Source organism: Callorhinus ursinus, unplaced genomic scaffold, assembly GCF_003265705.2.
Source record: "Callorhinus ursinus isolate GAN/ISIS: 27379988/994484 unplaced genomic scaffold, GSC_fseal_2.0 scaffold1, whole genome shotgun sequence".
NCBI lineage: Eukaryota > Metazoa > Chordata > Mammalia > Carnivora > Otariidae > Callorhinus > Callorhinus ursinus.
The window spans coordinates 74,591,644-74,608,188 of record NW_027397063.1 but is presented as its reverse complement, the minus strand read 5'-3'; the positions used below and the strand labels follow the sequence as shown (position 1 = coordinate 74,608,188).

The 16,545-nt window shown below is 39.3% G+C and overlaps 1 long non-coding RNA gene across 1 annotated transcript; it reads right to left on the bottom strand.

The window, feature by feature from the left end:
• Positions 1-692: 692 nt before the first annotated feature.
• On the bottom strand, positions 693-3,087 carry LOC141373446 (uncharacterized). The gene is made up of 3 exons (XR_012379482.1): positions 2,988-3,087; positions 2,545-2,620; positions 693-1,172 (listed from the first exon to the last, which is right to left on the bottom strand). It is a non-coding gene; the product is annotated as an uncharacterized lncRNA (long non-coding RNA).
• Positions 3,088-16,545: the final 13,458 nt, after the last annotated feature.

Sequence of the window (16,545 nt, the reverse complement as noted above, 5' to 3'; positions counted from 1 at the left end):
AAGGGTTTGGGTCCCAAGCCCGGATCGCCTCCTGTGTCTCTCCCGGGAGTAACAGCGAGCGGGCTTCATTACTGGCAGCTGAGGGGAAGGGTCACTGGGAATGGATTTGCAGGGCTCTCATTGAGCGATCACTCCATGCTGAGAGGAGCTGGCCGTGCTCTCGGACACCTGGTCATTAACATTGCTAATTAGCAGCCATTAATCAGGGCGCTCGCTTTTTTGTTGTTGTTGTTGCATGTCACCGGCTCAGAGGAACCAAGTGAATAAGAAGATTGTTTCATTACCTCCACAAGAGGTGGAATGAAAGCAGTTCCCATCAGCTCAAGAAGAGATGGATTAAGGGAAAGGAAAGGTTAGACGACAGTTAGAGATGAGCTGGGGCGGAGGGGTGGGGGGCGGGGAGGGGCCTGAGGACCTGAGCTGTCTGCTCAGGGAAAATCAGTCACCTATAATTAATGAAATCTTCTGCCACCTAATTCTAATCACCGTGTGAGTGTTCCTCCAACACCAAACTGTTGTACTTGAAGAGCTTTATTTCCTTCTGGTAGGGCACAGCATTATCTTTAAGTCACTTTCATTCTATTTGGAACTCAGTTAAGTTTTAAGTTTGGCATTTTCTGCCTTCTCATTCTAACTTCATTTTTTTTCCTTTTAAAAGATTATGACATAATTTAAATTTGTAAGTAGTTATAGCTTAAGCACTTTTAGAACATCTTCACTATTTTTACCCAAGTGGATACATTCCAATCAACAAAGGACAATCAAAAAATAATAATTCTGCAGCTCTAGAATGGAAATAATAAAAAGAAGCAGTTTATTCTTACTCCTAACTGCCCCTCAAAGGCAAGAGGGAATGAAAAGGCTCTCTACTGATTTGTATATAATGATACTGAGAAAAGTAACATGTCATTAAAAACGGCTAAAGATTGTGTGGGTGTGCGTGTGTGTGTGTGTGTGTGTGTGTGTGTGTGTGTGTGTGTGTGTGATTTGTTTTTGGTTGTTCATTCAAATGCGATGGGATGAACAGGTTTTCATGGAACCTTTTCTCTTCTGGAATGTGGGGCGTCATGTATGTATAGCACATTATATTTATCTTAATTTCCGGAAAATGAAAATCTTGGTAACAAGTTGCCTATCGCAGGGTTGTTATCATCATCATCATCATTTTTTATCTAGGAAAAAAACCCAGAATACTTATTTAATTAGCAGTTAGTAAGCTGCTATGAATTCATTCATTTATTTATTAAAATGTGCTCATCCAAGAGCTGCAAAGCAGATCTCCCTGACTTCGGTGGAAAGTTCTCTTTATTAAACAGTAAGCATTTCATCCAGCATTTTGCTATGTTTCTGCTCTGGATTTCTCTGTAGTGGGTTACAAAATGTGGTTTGCAGTGGCACTAAGTGACAAGGAAGCAGAGATTGCCTAAGTATTTATTGGTGTTGTGGCTTCATTTGGACATGTGTAATAAATATACATTTGCACATATAATGTGTACCCCTGCACTTTCAAAGCAAAATTATTCATTTAATGTGCCCTACATTTCAAAACAATAAAAGGCGAAACCTGTTTTTTATGTACTAATTTGCTCTGTTTACGAAGAACTAAGAAGTTGTTGTGGGGGGAAGGAAGCAAGTATGTAAAACTAATCTGAGGAGCATTTCAATTAGGTTGGAAATCCGTAATATGATTTCTAGGACTTCATGGGAAAGTTGAACGCTCAAGGGGAAATTACACAAAGAACAGCTGAGAAAAAGTTGCATTCTGGCACAGAATCATGCAAATGGGGCACATTCTTCAGTTTTCTCATGACGGATTGCCTCTGAAACCACTGAGCCAAGCTGCAGCAATGCTAATGAGGGGGATGCATCAATGAACAGTGTCATCCCAGGGGCTTCCAAAGGGGACAGGGGGGAGGGGGAGGGGGCCAAGAGGGAGTTGGAGGAGGAAGGAAGAAAGGAAGAAGAGAGAGAGAAAGAGGGGTGGGGGGATGAGAAAGAAAGAAAAAAGAGGGAGAGCAGTTGAACTTTGAATTAGTGGGGCTAGGCCTTTAGAAAACAAAACTAATTTGGCAGGTAGGGAGGGAAGGTACAAGATAAACAGGGCTATAATTGTATCCCTTTAAGATTTTGGAGATTTCAAGAAACAAAATAGAATGAGAAATAGAAAAAATTTTAAGCTGTCTGCCTAGTGGACTAAAACTGAAATTAAAGCTGGGAGCTAAAATGCTTTAACCCAGAGAATAGCTTGTGGTTTCTTTATTAAGGACTCTAGACTATAGTGGAAAGGACTGGGAGACCATTGATACCAGAAAAGAAAAAAAGTAGCACTTTTCAGTCTTAACTTCTTTGTGGTTACAGATTTGCCATTTGAATATTTAAAAAAAAATTGTGAGTGCATGCGTTTGTAGCTCATTTACCACAAAGGAAAGACAGTTTGCTTGTCATTCCAAGTGTGTTTTGAAAGATTTTTTTATCTTTAAATGCATACATACAAAGATCGGTTTTTTAAAAAGAATATCTCTCTTGAGATTAACAAACGATTACCTTCATAGAGATCTGTGAGCAGATTTCTCTTTCTTGAGTTGCCAAGAGCATACATACCACTTGCTTCCATCCCCACCTAGTGAATACAAAATTATTAATTTACTTCGCATTTTCCTTCCATTCTGGGCTTCCAATGCCCTACATTTCTCATGGAACTCAAATCAATAGCTGTTTATCGAACGCTTATGACTTTTAAGGCACTTTAAAGTGTTTTTAAGAAGAAATTTCTCAAAAATATGTAACCACTGTTAAGTTTTAGGCCTTTCAAAGTGCTATTAAGTTTCCAAACATTATGAATTAACTCCTTTTATAATACCACCACATTGAGCGCAGCCAGTTTGGTATTGATGTGAATTGTATGGTACACTTCCAAAATGTCCCACTGAAACTTATTTAGTGCTGTTTCAATCAAAAGTATAGTTAAAATGTATTTTTTTCAGTACCTTATTTTATTAGCATCTGTTTTAAAAATGTAAACAGCCAACTGTGTCCCTTTTTGCTGGCACTGCCATTTCAGCTCCTTTAGCTAGGTAAATAAACACTGAAATAGAAAAAAATATGACTGGTAAATTTAAATTCCTTAATCAGTGAGGAGTATATATACTCAGCTCTAACCCATCAATATAGCCTGATGCTAAAATAAGGTCCCTTTTATTCTTTTGCTTGATTTCAACCAATAGGAACTGCAAGATTCAGAATTAAAGCTGAAAAAAAAAATCCCTAACTCACTCTATTCTGTATTACAGTTCATATGGTATAGTTTCCAAGACCACCCACAGTTCTGAGACTGCCTAATGGAAGATTGTATCAGCTGCTGTACCTAATGACAACTAGATGAGTTAAGAATGAAGTGTTAGCATTCATAGTACTTGTGGGCATAAAGTAGATTATTCACATCATTTCAAAGATAACCTTTGGAGCAAAATGCATTCATTCATGTAACACATTTCTAACTAATCAAGTACATTATCTATTGAAATTAGCTTAAAAATTTGAATTTCTCAGATAAAATATTAAAATCGATTGCATCAAAGGATCTGTTAACATGTATTTAGACAATTTTAAATTATATATTAATGGAAACTGCAAAGCATGCTTCTGACATCTCACCGTGTCGTTTAACAGCATAATTATGGGCAGTGTTATTCATTGGTAATCCACTATTGTCCATTGCACACCTAAGAGATCCCAGAGTGTCTCAGACAACTTTCCCTCTGAAAAATCTCTAAAGACAGAGAGAATATATTTGAACCATAAGACATCTGGAGTAAAGGCTGAGGCAGCCCCTCTCCTTGTTCCCCTGCCTTCCTTTGCAAGATGGGACATTTCTTTGAAGTCTCCCATTTTGTATATTAAATCCCTATGATTTACTCCACAATACGGCCATGTTCAATTTGATATAAAAATGATTTAAATTACTCTTTAACTCTCTTGCTTGCTTTTTAAATCTTAGAGTAAAAGTGACACTCCAGGAAGATGCACCATGTTAACTATCCCCCACCTCCCTAAATACTGTTGTCCTGGGCGGGCGAGACAGTATAGCAATCAGTGAGCCTTCCTTTGGGCTAAGGGACTCAAGTCTGATACCTGGGTCACTGTGTGGCTCTGGGTACCTAATTCCCTTAGCCACTTTGGTCCTTGGCTTCCTCATGTGTAAAATGAGGGGGCAGATTAGGTGTTGATCTTGAAATCCTTTCTACGATGATGCTGTAAGCATTCTGGTAATACATTTTGTTTTGTCAGTGGAGAAGAATGGCTACTAAAAGATTAATGTAGATTAACTCTATGAATCTTTTCCAATATGAGTATTTTAAGAGCGCATGGCCTCCATATGTGAAATATAAAAATAAAAGCCTACTTACTGTTTTGGCAAATTTAATCCTCCAAAACTTTAAATAGCAAAACCTGGAAAAAAAAAGTCCTGCTTGTATTTCCTTTTGTTTTTGCTTGCTCAATAAAACCATGTTTAATTGGAAACAAGTAATCATAACCCTTTATTAGTCAAAGCTTTTTCTTGGAGCAAAATTCCAAAAGCGAGGTGCAGGAAAAAAAATCCCAAAAATCATATAACAAGTTTTTTTTTCTCATTTAAAAATGTCTAAATTTTTTATTGAACTATAATTAACATACAGTGTTATATTAGTTTCAGGTGTACAATATGATTCAACTCTCCTATACATTCTTCAGCACCAAATTCTGTACAGACATTCATTAGACTTTTTCCAACACATCTACATCCTTGACTACAGCATTTTGGTTTCCAGCTCAGGCTCCAGAATCAACCCTGGCTCGAAATTTTACCTCCATCATTTAGTCAGGGAATTATTCACCCTCCCTAAGCCTCAGTGCTCTCATCTGCGAGACGAAGATAATAGTACCTTATCAAGTTGGGGGGATTAAATGAGATAATAGATGCCAAGTGCTCAGTACAGTGCTTGCCTAGGGTAAGTAGTCCAGTAATGTTATCCCCTATTAATATCATTACTGGATGGTGGGAATTTTTTTTCCCCTTAACATTAAGGGCCCATTGCCAAGGTAGGACAGATACATGAAGTAAACCAGAGGTGTTACAATAGGAAAGTAATCCAGAACGCTTAGCCAACTGTTGCCCAAATTATTTTCCAAAGCTGCCATCTTTGATCAAAAATAAAAAGGCTTCCATACTCCTCCCCCCTCCGCATGATTGCACCCCTAAGCCATTATTATGGCATTCAGCATCTATGGATAATCCTCGATTGGGGACCTCGATGGGGACCACTCAGCACATTCAGAATCAATCACTAGGGACCCTGGTGAGGTTACCTCCTGTCTGAGCTGACCCTAAAACCATGTACCAGCACCCTCAAGCTCAGTCTGGCTGGGTTCACCATCACCTTGGTGCCATGCCACCACTTATGTATCCCTCGCTCCCAGGGTGGTCTTTTTCTTCCCAGGTTTGAGTTTGTGCTCTTCACTTCAGGAGCACCCTACTTATTTCAGTATCAAGTCTAAACTCCTTCACATGGCCTTCCAGTCCCTTCTTCCCTCTTCAGCTTCAATTCTCATCTCTGCCCATTACCTACCACCCAAGCTCCAGCCATGATGAACTACTGAAATTCTCAAAACTCCCCATATTCACCTTTACCTCCAGGCCTCCAGGGTTCTCTTTTTTCTAGAATACTTTTTTTCTCTCTCTCTCCTTGAAACTCCCCCTTCAGACTTCCCATAGCTAATTCCTATTTGGCCTTAAGTTCTCAGTTTATATGGGATCATCTCCTGACTGCAGAAGACTTGGTTAGAAACTTGCTTATATGTCCCAAGGCACCATAGTCCTCGCCCTTATCAGAGTCTTTTCAAATATTATTGCATATCATAGGTTATGTGCTTGTTTTTCCTACTCCAAATAATAAATTCCTTGATAGCAGGGCTGTTTTACCACGTGTACCCCAGCCCTGAGCACAGAGACTTTCACATATTAAGTCCAGTAAATATTTGTTAAACAGGTTTCTTTTCTATCTCTCAGACTAATTCACATAATCACCCTCAGTGCCTAACATACAGCAGACATATTGGTTATAAAAGTCAATTTTTAATATATTGCACCAACATTGGAAACTGCCATTAACTGGCCAATTACAAAAGAGGCAGGGACCTAATGGAACACACTGACACTCACCTTCTTGCCCTACTGTCTGGGAGGATAAATAAAGACATGGATGTTGCAGAGCGGTCCTTACAGAGCTGCTGAATTTCTATTGAGGAAAAATATGCTCACTTATTTAAGGGTCTTCAAGCCTGTCTCCTTCACCCTAAATGCAAAGAACATGGAGCATAGGAGGTGGTACTGTGGGGAGATAAAGAACATGCAACTAGAAGGAATGACTGGGATGATTTACATAATGAGGTCCTGATTGGTTGTGTGGCAGAGTTTGAGACAAAAAGCTTTAAAAAAATTGGTTTACAATTCAGAAAAACTGTGAGGTTTTCCAACCCCGGTACCTCTGATGTGTGTGTGTGCGTGCGCATGCGCAAAGGGGAGATGGGCAGTTCTCTTTGCTGTGTCTGATGACTCACACTCATGATTTAAGAAGCGTTCTTCTGGGTCTTCCTCCACCGTGATGTGGCCCAGTGTTTTAACCAGCCAGACCCCCGTGCACATCACATACCGGTGAAGGGAAACTTCAGAACCTCAGCTCAGGCCACAAACACTTTTTTTTTTTTGGAATACCCATCTCACTTCTCTTTTGGTCTTAGGCGCATTCCCCTTTCTCTAGATTTTTTACTCTAATTTGGAGCCCATTTTCAGCTTCCATCATGGATCCCAGAACTTGATTTTGTTCAAACATCCCTTTGATGTTCTTTTAGAACTTTTGTTCCTTATGCTCAGTGTTTGATGAATTCCACTACTAAACTCTAATTCCCCTGAAAGAATAGGGTTGGTTTTTTTTAAGTCTCTCTTTTTACTGGAAATACATATTTCATGTACATCAAGAGCCAATTTAAAAAATAAACATTCATTCTAGAACAAAATACCCATGGTGGACTTTGGACCATCTGAGCCACCAGCCACAGGATGGGCTGGTATTTCCTAAAGTGTAGGATATGCAGCACATGTGGGCATGCCACCGGATCTGCTGGGCAAGGAGGCAGCCTGCTAGCATGGCATCGCATACCAGTGGTCAGCCAATTGAGTGAGAAAGTGACTCTCTTGCAAGTTCTCTTTCACTCCTTCTGACTACACTAAGAGCAAAGTCTCCGTACTAATCTTGAACACCTTTCCTATACTTTACAGCACCTCTAACACAAAAGAATTTAATAACAACTATTTTTATTGGTTTACTTTAATACTTACATTCTCTTTATGGTCTATCACATCTGTTTACATAATAGTAGTGATATTTTCATAGTAAATAGTTTCCCTTGCAACCAAATTACATTTAAATGGTAACTCAATCTAAGGAAAATATTACTTAAATAACAGTACAGGTACAGGTAATGTGTGGCTATGATTTAAAAAAAAGTGACAATGGTCATGAATTGCTGAATTTTGGTAAACAAAAAAAATTCACCAAAGTTGTAGATCAAAATTAGACTGAGGTATCAGTAATAGCTTAGATATTTTCTGATCCTCAAAATACCAGATTTTCTTTAAATCAGCAATAAAAACATGTTCATTAATTCTCTAAGCATTTCTTAAGGACATTTTAAAAAAATGGAATCTCCTCATACTTTCATCCCCGGCCCTTTCTTCCTCAAAACCATGAAATGATTGTTCCATAAGACTACAGCACTCAGGGGTCAATCAAAAAAAAAAAAAAAAAGGATCCTTTAGTTCCATAATTATGAAAGGAATAAGCAGAACCTTGAGAAAACAAGCTGGTGTTCAAGAAAATAATTTTCATTGCCAGCACCTAACCACCCGCCTCTTTCTTAAGAAGAGGATGAGGCCCAAGGGGTAATAAAAGGCCCTATAGAACGGCATTAAAGTTCCACATGTGCTACTCCCCGAGTGGCCTTCAAGGGGGTAAGGGCTGGAGGGGGGCAGGGGAACAGGGCTAAAAGCAAGACAAAAAAAAAAAAAAAACTTGCTTCTGGAGAAGCAGTTCATGTCACAAAAACCTTATTAACATGACAGGTTCCTGTTTGCAGAAGATCTCGTTATCAGTGAAAAACAACAACAATAACAATAATAATCACAATAATAATAATAAGATGAGCCCTAGCAGTTGGGGTTTCTGCAATTACAGTGTGAATTGCATGAGAGGATTATATGAAGTGCTCTTGGCTTGGAGGGGGAAGCGCGACGCTTCAGCTTGCAAGTCGCAAGCAGCTGCTCAGGGCCGTGCACCTGCCGGTTCCAAGGCTGTTTTCACCTCGAGAGGAAAACAGGCCCCTTCTCTTTCCCTTTCACAGCCCCCAACCAAAAAACCACCTCTAAGAATCGGGGAGAAAATGGAGAGGAGAAAAAGGCGGAAAAAAAATAAAACTAAAAAAGTTCCTCCGTAACAGCAAGGGCGCCCTCCCCCACTCCCCCAGGAGCCCCTCCCCCCCGCTTTGTGAGAAAATCGTGGAGCTGGAGAGCAAGGGGGGAAAGGTAGGGGGTGGGAGGAGGGCGACAAGTGGGAGGGAATAACTTCATTCTAATGCAGCAACAGACAGAGCTCGATCTGATATTGGCAAAGTTTCAACGAAAATGGGGGGCGAGGGGGCGGGAGAAGAAAGGACTCTTTTACTGTTTCAGGCGTCTAAGTCTTCCCGAGGAGCATAAGCTCAGCTCGACATTCTGGGAATAGCAATGAGGCACACACAACAATCAAAACACACTAAATCTGTTTGATGATTCAAACACATCATGCATCTGCACCCACAAAATAGGACTTCAATTAAATAACCTTGCAGATTTGAACAGGAAAAGAAGGGAGAGCGTGAGGATTTTTAATTAGTAACTCGGAATACAAGCAGTTCTATAAAAATTAGGTGTTTGCACTACACTTTATTCTAAAGTGAGTTGTAAGCGTGTGCTGCTAAAGAGCATGGACAGCTCTTCCCTAACATTGGCTTGAAGTTGTGTTTTCCTTCCTTATCAAGAAGACTACAGGAAGTAGCTTCAACGGGGCCTCTACCAAAGAAGGGAGAAGGCTCTCCATGAGGCTTTCTCGTACACACTCACACAAATGCATGCATGGACACAGACCTTTTCCAGTATTACGGAAAAACTCTTTATGGTTTTTTAAAACAAAACACATATGCACGTGCGCGCGCGCGCGCGCACACACACACACACACACACACACACACTAGAAAGATAATAAAAGCCCATATCTCAAACTGGGTCACTGTGCAAACTGCAATTTCTATTGCCAAGAATTCTTACTTAGAGGGATTTCTATTTCCACAATAGGGATAAAATATTTCACTACACTATTATTACTTGGTCTTTGAGCATATGACCTATCATATATGTTTGTATCCACACTGTAGAATAACACACAGTTAGCTGTGAATGATGAGCTTGAGTGCCTCAGAAAAGGCCTTTTTTGTTGTTAGAGAGATCCAGATTTGCTTATTTTCAGACTGACTTCCAAATAAGCTTGCCTTGGTCTCTGCTTGCTTTAAAAAAAAGTCAAAAGGAAATAATTCATATTGAAAAGTGGGAAAACGTTTGTAAGGCTCTCTCTTTGGACTCTTAGAAACACTTCTCTCTTTTATTGAAAATTTATTCTACCCATCAACCTAAGCAGAAATTTGGAGAATTGGAAACAAGTTTTTGAAACTTCCTAGACAAAAAAAAAGCTCCAAATATATCAGTTATCTGACAAAATATAAATAAAATCTATTTGAAATGCAAGCATCTTTTTCTCAACATGAATCTCTGCCATTAATACAAAGACAGTTTAGTGTAACAAGAAAGCAAAATTTGCAAATTAATAAGACATGAAAATTAACTAAATCATTCTTTAGAGTCTGAAAATATAAATGAATCACAGAAAGGGAGGCAAGAGTTCAAGAGTAGGAGCATGAACATAAAATGTGTCACCACATTTATATTTTCAAAGAGCAATTTGGGCAATTGGGTGGTTTGAGCCATGGTGGCAGTTACCCTTTTTAGAAAACATACAGCTTTGGGTCAAAAACAGAGTTCAAGTGTCTCTATACACTAACAATGAAGTCGCAGAAAGAGAAATTTAAAAAAACAACACCATTTACAATTACATTTACAATTGCACCAGAAAGAATAAAATACCTAGGAATAAACTTAACCAAAGAGGTGAAAGAACTGTACTTTGAAAACTATAAAACACTAATGAAAGAAATTGAAGATAACACAAAGAAGTGGAAAGATAGGGATGCCTGGGTGGCTCAGTCGGTTAAGCGTCTGCCCTCGGCTCAGGTCATGATCCCGGGGTCCTGGAATCGAGTCCCATGTCAGGCTCCCTGCTCTGTGGGGAGCCTGCTTCTCCCTCTGCCTCTTTAGAAAAAAAAAAAAAAGAAGTGGAAAGATACTCCGTGCTCATGGATTGGAAGAATTAATATTGTCAAAATGTCTATATTACCCAAAGCAATCTACAGATTCAGTGCAATCCCTGTCAAAATACCAATAGCATTTTTCACAAAACTAGAACAAATAATGCTAAAATTTGTATGGAAGCCCAAAATACCCCAAATAGCCAAAGCAATCTTGAAAAAGAACAAAGCTGGAGGTATCACAATTCCAGATTTCAAGATATACTACAAAGCTGTAGTAATCAAAACAGTATGGTAATGGCACAAAAATAGACACAGATCAATGCAACAGGATAGAGACCCCAGAAATAAACCCGCATATATATGGTCAATGAATCTGTGATAAAGGAGGCACGAATACACAATGGGAGCCTTTTCAATAAATGGTGCTGGGAAAACTGTACAGCTACATGTAAAAGAATGAAATTGGACCACTTTCTTATACCATACACAAAAATAAACTCAAAATGGATTAAAGACCTAAACGTGAAACATGAAAGAATAAAAATCCTAGAAGAGAACACAGGCAGTAATTTCTCTGACATCAGGCTTATCAATATTTTTTCTGGATATATGTCCTAAGACAAGGGAAACAAAAGCAAAAAGAAACTATTGGGACTATATCAAAATAAAAAGCTTTTACACAGCAAAGGAAAAATCAACAAAACAAAAAGGCAATCTACTGAATGGGAGAAGACATTTACAACTGATATATCTAATAAGGGGTTAATATCCAAAAAATATAAAGAACTCATACAATTCAACCCCCCCAAAAAAACAAATAATCCAATTAAAAAATGGGCAGAGGCAGGGTGCATGGGTGGCTCCATCAGTTGAGCATCAAACTCTTGGTTTCAACTCAGGTCATGATCTCAGGGTCCTGAGATCAAGCTCCCCATTGGGCTTCGTGCTCAGCGGGGAGTCTGCTTAAGATTCTTTCCCTCTGCCCTTCCCCCAACCTGTGTGTGCACACTCGCTCATTCTCTCTCTGTGTGTCTCTCTCTAAAATAAATAAATCTTAAAAAAAAAATGGGCAGAGGACCTGAATAGACATATTTTTCAAAGAAGACATCCAGATGGCCAACAGACACATGAAAAGATGCTCAGCATCACTAATCAGGGAAATGTTAATTAAAACCACAATGAGATATCACCTCAAACCTGTCAGAATGGCTAAAATCAAGAAAACGAAAAACAAGTGTTGGCAAGGATGTGGAGAAAAAGGAATCCTCATGCACTGTTGGTGGGAATGTAAATTGATACAGCCATTATGGAAAATGGTATGTAGAGTCCTCAAAAAATTAGAAATATAAATCCCATATGCCCTAAGTGTTCATTGTTAGCTGAATGGATAAGGAAAACGTGTATATACATACACAATGGAATATTAGGTAGTCATAAAAAGGATGAGATCATGCCATTTGTGACATGGATGGACCTAGAAGGTATTATGCTAAGTGAAATAAGTCAGACAAAAAAAGACAAATACCATATGATTCCACTCATAAATGTAATCTAAAAAAAGAACAAACAAAAAGCAGAATCTGAATTATGGGGGGGGGGGGAGGAGCAAGATGGCGGAGGAGTAGGAGACCTAAATTTTGTCTGGTCCCAGGAATTCAGCTAGATAGGGATCAAACCATTCTGAATACCTACAAACTCAACAGGAGATCGAAGAAAAGAATAGCAGCAACTCTCTAAACAGAAAAGCAACCACTTCCTGGAAGGTAGGACGTATGGAGAAGTGAATCAGAGGCGATATTCGGGAAGATAGACCACGGGGGGGAGGGGGCCTCCTTCAGCCGCTACTGGCAAGTGATAGAGCAGCAGAGCACAAAATCAGAACTCTTAGAAGTCAGCTCCGCTGAGGGAGGTCGCTCCAGTGGCTAAGCGGGGGGGTGGAACCCTCGCTGGGACAGTGTGGTCTCAGGACCCTCGGGGTCACAGAAAGACCCGGGTCGCCTGAGTGTGGCAGAGCTCCCAGGTATCGGAGCAGGGAAGCCAGCTGAGAGATGGAGCTGAGGCATGGGCTCTCAGCTCAAGGTTGCCATAAACTGTAATCCCAGCACAGTTGGGCCACTGTTCCTCCAGCAGGGACCCAACAAACGGCAGATCTGGGGAGACTCCCCTTCCTCCCCCAGGAGGAGCGGCACAGGAACGCACCACAGGAGTCTGCTGGGTTTGGAAACTCCACACGGGGTCGTGTGTGTCAGAGATAGAAATGCTCGGTCACAGGCCAGGTGAGCACGGAATGCGGCTGGAGACCAGGGAGATGGGAGTGACTGACTGCTTTTCTCTGGGGGCTCACTGAGGAGTGGGGCCCTGAGTTCTTGACTCCTCTGGGGCAGAGACTGGGAGCCCACCATTTTCACTCTCATTCTCCATGGTGTACGGAAAGCTTGCAGGGAACAAAAACTCCTGAGAGCAAAACCAAGCAGATTACTTAGCCTGGACCCAGCAAGGTCAGGGCAATTCCGCCTCCAGCAAAGACATTTGGGAACCACGGCAACAGGCCCCTCCCCCAGAAGATCAGCAAGAACAGCCAGCCAAGACCAAGTTTACCGATCAATGAGAACGGCAGAACTCCAGCACTAGGGGAATACAGCATGTAGAATTCATGACTTTTCCCCCCTGATTCGTTAGTCTTTCAAAGTTAATTCTTTTAATTTCCTTTTTCTTTTTCTATTTTTTCAATTTTTCTTTTTCCCTTTTTCAACCAACATCTTATCAATCCCTTTTTTAAAAATCTTTTTTATTTTTCATTTTTAGAGTCATACTCTATCCCTTCATTGTAGTTAACCCTATTTTTGGTATACATATATATATATAGTTCTCTCTTTAAAATTATGGGATACAGTTTCTTCTAACAGACTAAAATATACCCTAAATCTCTAGTGTATGGCTTTGTTCTAGACTCCTGCCTGATCACATTCTCTCTGCCTTTTTTTTAAAATTTCTCTTCTTTGTTTTTTCAACCAAATTCTTAGCAACTCCTTTTATACAATCTTTTATAATTTTCATCTTTACAATCATATTCTAGCCCTTCATCATATTTACCCTCATTATTGTACATATATAAGTTTTTCTTTCTTTAAAATTTTGAGAGGCACTTTCTTCTAACAGACCAAAATACGCCCAAAATCTAGTGTGTGGCACTGATCTATGCACCAGCCTGATCACATTTGATCATATTCTTTTTTTTTCTTTTTCTTTTTCTTTTTTTCTTTCTTCCCCTTTCTTCTCTCCCAGTTTCAGGTCTCTTCTGATTTGTTTAGTGTATATTTTTCTGGGGTCGTTTTTACCCTGTTAGCATTTTGTTCTCTCATTCATCTGTTCTCCTCTGGACAAAATGACAAGATGGAAAATCTCGCCTCAAAAAAAAGAACAAGAGGCAGTACCGACTGCCAGGGACCTAATCAATACGGACATTAGTAAGATGTCGGAACTAGAGTTCAGAATGACGATTATAAAGATACTATCTGGGCTTGAAAAAAGCATGGAAGATACTAGAGAAACCCTTTCTGGAAAATAAAAGAACTAAAATCTAATCAAGTTGAAATCAAAAAGGCTATTAATGAGGTACAGTAAAAAATGGGGGCACTAACACTAGGATAAATGAGGCAGAAGAGAGAATTAGTGATCTAGAAGACCAAATGATGGAGAATAAAGAAGCTGAGAAAAAGAGAGATAAACAACAACTGGATCATGAGGGCAGAATTCGAGAGACAAGTGATACCACTGGACGAAACAATATTAGAATAATTGGGATCCCAGAAGAAGAAGAAAGGAGAGAGGGGCAGAAGGTATATTGGAGCAAATTATAGCAGAGAACTTCCCTAATCTGGGGAAGGAAACACACATCAAAATCCCAGAGGCACAAAGAACCCCTCTCAAAATCAATAAAAATAGGTCAACACCCCGACATCTAATAGTAAAACTTAGAAGTCTCAGAAACAAAGAGAAAATCCTGAAAGCAGCTCGGGACAAGAGGTCTGTAACCTACAATGGTAGAAACATTAGATTGGCAACAGACCTATCCACAGAGACCTGGTAGGCCAGAAAGGACTGCCATGATATATTTAGAGCACTAAATGAGAAAAATATGCAGCCAAGAATACTATATCCAGTTAGGCTGTCATTGTAAATAGAAGGACAGATAAAAAGCTTCCAGGACAAACAAAAACTAAAAGAATTTGCAAACACGAAACCAGCCCTACAAGAAATATTGAAAGGGGTCCTCTAAGCAAAGAGAGAGCCTAAAAGTAACATAGAACAGAAAGGAATACAGACAATATACAGTAACAGTCACCTTACAGGGAATACAATGGCACTAAATTCATATCTTTCAATAGTTACCCTGAATGTAAATGGGCTAAATGTCCCAATCAAAAGACACAGGCTATCAGATTGGATAAAAAAAACAAGACCCATCGATATGTTGTCTGCAAGAGACTCATTTTAGACCCAAAGACACCTCCAGATTGAGAGCGAGGAGGTGGAAAATGATTTACCATGTTAATGGACACCAAAAGAAAGCTGGAGTGGTAATCCTTATATCAGACAAATTAGATTTTAAATCAAAGACTATAATAAGAGATGAGGAAGGACACTATATCCTACTTAAAGGGTCTATCCAACAAGAAGATCTAACAATTGTAAATATCTATGCCCCTAACATGGGAGCAGCCAATTATATAAGCCAGTTAATAACAAAGTCAAAGAAACACAACCACAACAATACAATAATAGTGGGGGACTTTAACACCCCCCTGACTGAAATGGACAGATCATCTAAGCAAAAGATCAACAAGGAAATAAAGACTTTAAATGACACACTGGACCAAATGGACTTCACAGATATATTCAGAACATTCCATCCCAAAGTAATGGAATACACATTCTTCTCTAGTGCCCATGGAACATTCTCCAGAATAGATCACACCCTAGGTCACAGGGACCTAGGGATCATTCCCTGCATATTTTTGGACCACAATGCTTTGAAACTAGAACTCAATCACAAGAGGAAAGTTGGAAAGAACTCAAATGCATGGAGGCTAAAGAGCATCCTACTAAAGAATGAATGGGTCAACCAGGAAATTAAAGAAGAATTAAAAAAATTCATGGAAACCAATGAAAATGAAAACACAACTCTTCAAAGTCTTTGGGATGCAGCAAAGGCGGTCCTAAGAGGAAAGTATATAGCAATACAAGCCTTTCTCAAGAAACAAGAAAGGTCGCAAATACACAACCTAACCCTACACCTAAAGGAGCTAGAGAAAAAACAGCAAATAAAGCCTAAACCCAGCAGGAGAAGAGAAATCATAAAGATCACAACAGAAATCAATGAAATAGAAACCAAAAGAACAGTAGAACAGATCAAGGAAACTAGGAGCTGGTTCTTTGAAAGAATTAATAAGATTGATAAACCCATGGCCAGACTTATCAAAAAGAAAAGAGAAATGGCCCAAATAAATAAAATCATGAATGAAAGAGATCACAACCAACACCAAAGAAATATAATTATAAGAACATATTATGAGCATGGAATTTTTTATGCCAACCAATTAGATAACCTGGAAGAAATGGATGCATTTCTAGAGATGTATCAACTACCAAAACTGAACCAGGAAGAAATAGAAAACGTGAACAGACCTATAACCATAAAGGAAATTGAAGCAGTCATCAAAAATCTCCCAACAAACAAGAGCCCAGGGCCAGATGGCTTCCTAGGCAAATTCTACCAAATATTTAAAGAAGAATTAATACCTATTTTTCTGAAACTGTTCCAAAAAATAGAAATGGAAGGAAAACTTCCAAACTCATTTTATGAGGCCAACATTACCTTGATCCCAAAATCAGACAAAGACCCCATCAAAAACAAGAATTACAGACCAATATCCCTGATGAACATGGATGCAAAAATTCTCACCAAAATACTAGCCAATAGGATCCAACAGCACATTAAAAGGATTATTCACCATGACCAAGTGGGATTTATTCCTGGACCGCAAGGTTGGT